General features: G+C 33.9%; 1 protein-coding gene across 1 annotated transcript in view; it reads left to right on the top strand.

Moving 5' to 3' along the window:
• The first annotated feature begins 345 nt into the window (after positions 1–345).
• The window catches only part of LOC120778097, a 103,012-nt gene continuing 96,580 nt past the window's right edge, over positions 346–6,777 (top strand). Inside the window, exon 1 of the mRNA XM_040109799.1 lies at positions 346–905. The gene's annotated coding sequence lies outside the window, so the exon portion shown is untranslated. The remainder of the gene's footprint in view (positions 906–6,777) is intronic.

Genomic DNA, 6,777 nt, shown 5'->3' with positions numbered 1-6,777 from the left:
AATCGATTTGCAAAATTTTTTTTAAATTCAAAGCGAATTGACATAACTCAAGTTTTCTACTAACCATTTGTGTTATTATTTTCTTTTGACTGTTAAAAAATACTCATTCAGTTTTGTAACTACTTTGCCTCTATTTTTAACTGACAGATGAATTTCTTATTTGAATGACGTACGTTTCAGAACGCATTCCGTCAACTGACAGCTTGATTTCATGCCAATTCGTTTTCAAAACAATGCGAATGTCAAGCACAAAGCGAAGCAAGGAAATAACAATCGGTTTTCGGAAAATTGTCTGCTGCCATCGCCGACGTTGGGCGATGACCAATGCTTCCCTTCTGTGTTTGGGTGTTTCAATTCATTCGCAACTGTCGCGCTGTACGGACGTAAAATACGAACGCGGAAACGGATACGCGGACCAATACATACAGAATACATAATTTTTTTCTTTCTTTTAAAAGAAAGAAAATACTTTAGAAATAACTTTCTTTCGGGACGGACGAAACAACAAGCCGCAAACATATTTCAATTTGAAAAACCAACAAGTTTTTCATAAAAGAAAAGTGAATTTATATTTTGAATGCGCATTTATATGAAAAGTGTGTGATGATTCAGTGAAAAGTAGACTTTGCAAAGTGCAGAATAGGAGTGAAAAAAGTAGAAGTGGCTGCAGTGGTAGAAGTTGCAGAAGAAGAAGCAAAAAATCGAATTGTGGCGAAACGAAACGAGTGTAGTGTTAAAGCAGCAGATAAAACATATGTAAAAGTTAAAACGTAAACCAGTTTTATGAAAACCGACTGTTTTTCAAGCCAAACTCAACTAAACAATTTTGTAAAAACAATAACAAACCATACAACCAATCGGCCGACCAACTTCACTTGATGCGACACCATCATTCAATCCAAATGGTAAATGAAAGTGCAATTCTTTTGAAGTGAAATTCATATACTGAAAAGGAAAATTAAAATACAAAACAGCATTGTATGTAATTAGCATATTATAGGTGTTATGAGCAACTCCAATTAGAATTGTATACATATGTACAAGTGTACACATATATAAAGTTGTAAAAATTAGTAGAGAGTTTGATGAAAAAATGTAGGGATTACATAAACAAAAATCTTAAGAAAATTGACACTTCTACATACATACATATCGTAAGCAGGTGCGCATTTACACACGTATTATTATTATAGGTATATGAACAAATAAGCATATCCAAAACCGTTCGCAGTATTGTTGTTGCAACAAAAAGCTTGAGTATACACAAATTTATTTTGCCTGAAATATGAGTGAGTTTGTGGAGAAGCGTGTCCACAAAGGGCAGAATTATTAATGGGAAGCGCAGAGGCTTTGTGAGCTGTGTTATTGTTGTGGTCTAGTCTGGTGAAGAATGCAAGCACATGCCTACATAACAAATTTGGTATAAGAGATGCGCAATTTTCTCATAAACAAGTTGTATGTACATATGTATGTATATAGGTAAACCGGAAAGGGGGCAAAGGGAGTAAAGTTAGCGAAGCAGGTACACACCGCAAGCATATTCAGATTTACGGTAGAATTGAATGCAGTGTTAACCACAGCACTGAAAGTGGATATGTTGGAGACAAACAAAGCTAAAGTTTGACATCAGAGTTTATGCTCAAGGACGGAGAATACTTTCAAACGCTGCTTATATTACGACACATTTTTAAAGTTCGAAAAAAATGAAAGCGGAAGAAAATTTCAGTTAGCAGGTGGTTTAGACGGCTTTATATTTAAAAAACTGTTTTTCACCGCAAAAAATGCATGTAATTGAGGAGCGGCTGACGCAATCACGAACGCTGAAGTTAAGACGTTTGCAATAGTCGTGAGTTTGTTTTACAAACAAGGATTACAACACATTGTTGTGGGCACGATTTTTCTCTATCTCCACTAAACGCCCACTTTTTAGGTTATGTCATTCGAAATGGCAATTAAATGAATTGACTATGTTTGTAGAATGAATTGCTAATTGCTTGTTGTGCTTTAGAATGTTAAGTTAAATGTGTATATTTAACTTTTATTTAAAGCTGGAAGTTTTACTTGTACCTTAGTCTCACAATTTCTATTTATGTTTCTCAAAAATATTAGAAATTTTAGTGAGAAGACGCGCTGAATATGCGTAGTTTTACTGATAGAACATTAACATTAATCTTCAATGCCCTTTTTCAAACATCTTTAACATTGCATTAAATTTTTTTTTGTAAATACATTTTGGCTGAAATATTCCAATAACCACAAATACTATTAGAACTATATGTGTATATACGTATATATGTACATATGTTATAGTATTGTATGTGTGGTATCTCTTAAGTTGAATTTGTAATGTGATTTTCCTTCATTTTGTGTTCAATACTTGGTTTATAGCTAAGATGCTTTTGTGAAGCTTCTTGTTTATCAAACACATGACTTTGGTTTTTTTTCATTCGTAATAATTTTTTACAACATTTAAAAGCCATATATTCTTGTGAAAATGAGGAATTCCAACTTCACCATTTTTGTTTTTCATTACTCAGCATAGCCGCACCGATTTATCGCTAAAACAAAATTTATATATGGATGTTGTGTAACCCACCAATAATTTTTGGAGAGTTTCTGATAACGCGGCTAACACGAAAGCATTTGGTTCCATTTACTTTTACGAAACTAGGACTTTTAATACAATTAATTTGATATACCAAAGTTCAAATAGATTGTTGTGATTAAAAGGCACTAGACTTCCATATCCTGAAGGTAGGCTGTGGGTAGTTTTTCGTTCGTTTTTCTTGCTGGACGGTGTTGATGTCAGCCTTCAATCTAACGAGGACATCAACCAGCTGTGCAGCGGTATTTTCCCAATTTAGGGACCGGACATTCCAGGTGCATGCCCTCAAATCGTAATCCTTAATGCGTTTGCCATGGTCGTCATCAAAAGGGGGTCTCTCATCCGAGGCTTGTTGTACTTTTTCATTCAAATTATGACAACAGCTAACGTATTACACATTTTGTTAGAAGATCTCTTAAATGTACTACTGTGTGTATTTACGCTTCATACATATTACATACATATGTATATAGAGTCAAGCATATTGATGGAAATTTTTAGTTGGTATAATCATTGATAAAGTAAATTTTGTATTCCTATATGCATCTACAATATTAATATACATATGTATACATAGTGGCATTATTTATTAACACACATGCATAAGAGCAGCAAAAACTGTGATTAAAAACATCAAGAGAAATTGAAAGCAGATGTTAATAACACACAGAGAAACTGATAAGTAGAAACACAACACAAACAAAAGAGAAGGCAGGCCGAAGCCAGAGGAAAAATGACTGCAAATGACGGCAAGGGGCATTAAGAAATAATTACAAAGATTTGTAGCGATTTTCTTGCGTGCAAATAAAATACATGCATCTGCATGTAAATACATGTGTAAGTGTGTAAATGCAAGAAAAAAACACAAATAAAGAGCATAAAAGTAGAAAGCAGTGGGTTGCCGGTGGTGCAGCCCAGCGCATGGCGTGTGTGGTAACTTCCGCAATGACGTTTGGAAAAATCAATATCAGCTGTCACTTGCACTGTTACCATAACTGTTACTGTAAGCTGGAATTAATGGAAAAATGCAATGCAGAGTAATCATTAAGTCACTTGCATGGCAAACAAATCAAGTTTTTATATTATATACATGCATATAATATAAATTTGTACATATATATTCGTACATATTTTTATACAAATGCATGTACATATGTATGTCGTATATGTAAATACTCCTGTTTGCATAGCTCGAAGATAAAAAGTGAGTGAATTTAACGTTAACAAACAATAAAGTGCATCCCTGACATATGAGTGCTTTTATATAAGTACATTATTGTATATACACATATTATATACAAGTACTTACAAATGTTTAATGGAATGATATCGCTACATAAATTTGTAGCTGCAGTAAGCAGCAAATAGCACAAGAGTTTTATATGTAAATATACAAAAAATGAGTTTATGTGCTACAACAACAAATTCACAAATATATGTATATGTGTGTATATATAATATAATACAGTTTTGGTGTAGAAGTAGCGAAACCCCATTGCAATCGCGCAAAAACGCTGAAATAGCGAAAACTCTTAGCCAAAATTAAAACAAAAAAATACAATGCTTGCATTTCACTTCTTTCCATTCTATTCGTTTTATTTCTTTTTTATTTGTTTGTATATGTATTTTGCTAAATGTGCTAAAAAAATTTTGCACATACAACAATAAGTGAACTGAGTTAAAACACACAAAAATACTTAATGTCTGGTTTACTCACGTCACGACGAGAAATGCACAATTAAACGCAAATACTATATGAAAACGGGCAGCTGGTTGGCTGACAGCTAGGAAAGAGGAAGAGATGAAATGATAATAGAGTCAAGTTGTAGACGCCACGAAGTGATACTAGTAAAAGTAATTTTGCACGAACAATGGCATAATGAAACAGTTACACGACATACATACATACATACAAATGTTTATAAAAGTGTTTATGGTTTGTACACAATGCATTCAAATAAACGCGTTAAAAATTGAGTTTGTAATTTGAGATGCAATGCCATTCGTAAAACCCACCCGAAGAGTTAACTTACATTTTAAAGTAATTATATTGAGGTAAAAGTGATAAGAGATGTGTGAGTAGCAAGTAGCTGTTTACATATACTGTACATACATATTTATGGATAGTACATGCATGCATTTAGTATGTATGTATGTAGTCTTCCTAATGTTATTAGACAGTAAGTATAAAAGAGCTACTTACGTTCAGATGCAGCTGAATTCTATATTCGGTGGCAATTTCTAGGAATCAAAAGCGTTGAAATATTGTCAGGTGTCAGCAAAAGATTATACAGTGAAATTTAAAATTTATTTATAGATTCAGAAGCTGCAACTCAGTACTACATAGACTTCTATTGAACTAATAAATGCGAGCTAACGTCAGCCAGGAGTGAGAGAATAACAATTATGACATTAGTTTCTCTTGAGCCACCGCGAATCTGACGGCACAAGCGCATTGTTGCGGGAACTATAAATTATGCACAGTTTTCTTGTAACATTTTATGAAATCTTGTCCGCTTAATATATTTAATAATTTGAACGAAAAATTACCAAAATGGTGTCCGTGTCCAGACATTGGAACGTTTTAATTTCCGCATATAAAAATTGGTTTTGTATGAAACCGTTGTATTAATGAAATCAGTCCGGTTACGCGGGGTGTCCGGTTATAAGGACTGTCCGTAATGGGGAATTTCACTGTATTAACATGTAAAGAAGGGTGAAGTCCAATGTTACATATCATTTCAATATTAGGACATTAAGAATGTAAGGTTTTTAAGGTAAAAAAAAAATATTTTTTTTACGAATTTAATTCATAAACATGAGTAATTTTATTCGGATCTTTTGTACATTATTGACCATACCTTTGACAATCTAGGGTAGTCAAATACGTTTCATGTCATCCATGTAGTCGGGTAGCATTGTTTCACGTTCTTTAACACTACGCTGTTTTCGAAATTGTGAGATTTTGGAACTAATCGTGCTTTCACTTTTCTTAGGCCCAAATGATCTTTCAAAATGGTTTTCACTGATCCTTCCGATATTCCAACGATGCCGGTTAGATCTCTGACTGTAAATCATGGATTCTCAAGCAATAATTCTCTTATTTTATTGACGTGTTGATCATCAGTTGATGTCGATGGCCGTCCTGAACGTGGTTCATCGTCAACGCGTTCTCAACCCGCTTTGAATAATTTGTGCCAATCAAAAACACTTGCTCGTGACAAACAATTATCGCATTTTCCAACATTTCTAACGTTTCGGTACCAGAAATTGTTTTTCCGTACACAAAATTTAAAGGAACTTCGTTGTTGAATACTTTCACTCATCGTAAAAATCGCCGATAAAGGGATGCCCAACTCATCTCTCATTGGAAGTGAGAGAGCAATTGTTAAACGTCAAAACCTCCTGAACATTGACAGTTGGTGGAGTTCAGGAGGTTTTGACGGTTTGAACTCCATCAACTGTTAATGTTCAGGAGGTTTTGACGTTTAACAATTGGAAACGAAGGATGTTCAGATGGAAATCTTACCAAAAAATATGTAAACAGAGAGATTTTTTGTCTCGTTGAAGAGTTTAAGGCGCTCACACACTGGAATAAGTTGGGAATCCCTTTGTCACTTGTAAACACTAATGATTATTTTGATATAAGTATGGCATATGGCATAGATGTCACTCACAGTCATACATACCTAAAAAATATATTTCGACGAATGGGTTATCGCACGAAAATTAAATTAAAAAGTCCCACAGTAGTATAAAGAGTTTCCATCCTTATCTTTGGGGTTCAGGGCATAATGAAGCATTGCCGAAAACTGATAGATATACTTATATAAGTATATAGATATAGATATGTATGTATGTATATGTTGTTGTTATACATATGCACATGTGTTCATAGTATATTTGTTTACTTTTTATTTTATGCATTTTTGTATGGCAACTGTGCCGTCAAAATGCGATATTAGGATGTTGCTCACATGCACACAAATAGATAAATGAATAAAATGATATATCTATTATGTATTTATGCACATACTCGTCCAAGTACTGTGTGCTGCCACAAACCCTTAAATAAAGCCAGTAAGATATCAAAAAGCGAGCTAATGACTTTCTGTTGAAGGAGTAGAGCTGCCAACAAAATAAATGCGCCTCCCCCAAAACACTCATGACAT

Source organism: Bactrocera tryoni, chromosome 5, assembly GCF_016617805.1.
Source record: "Bactrocera tryoni isolate S06 chromosome 5, CSIRO_BtryS06_freeze2, whole genome shotgun sequence".
Lineage (NCBI taxonomy): Eukaryota > Metazoa > Arthropoda > Insecta > Diptera > Tephritidae > Bactrocera > Bactrocera tryoni.
This window is presented reverse-complemented; position numbering and strand designations above follow the sequence as displayed.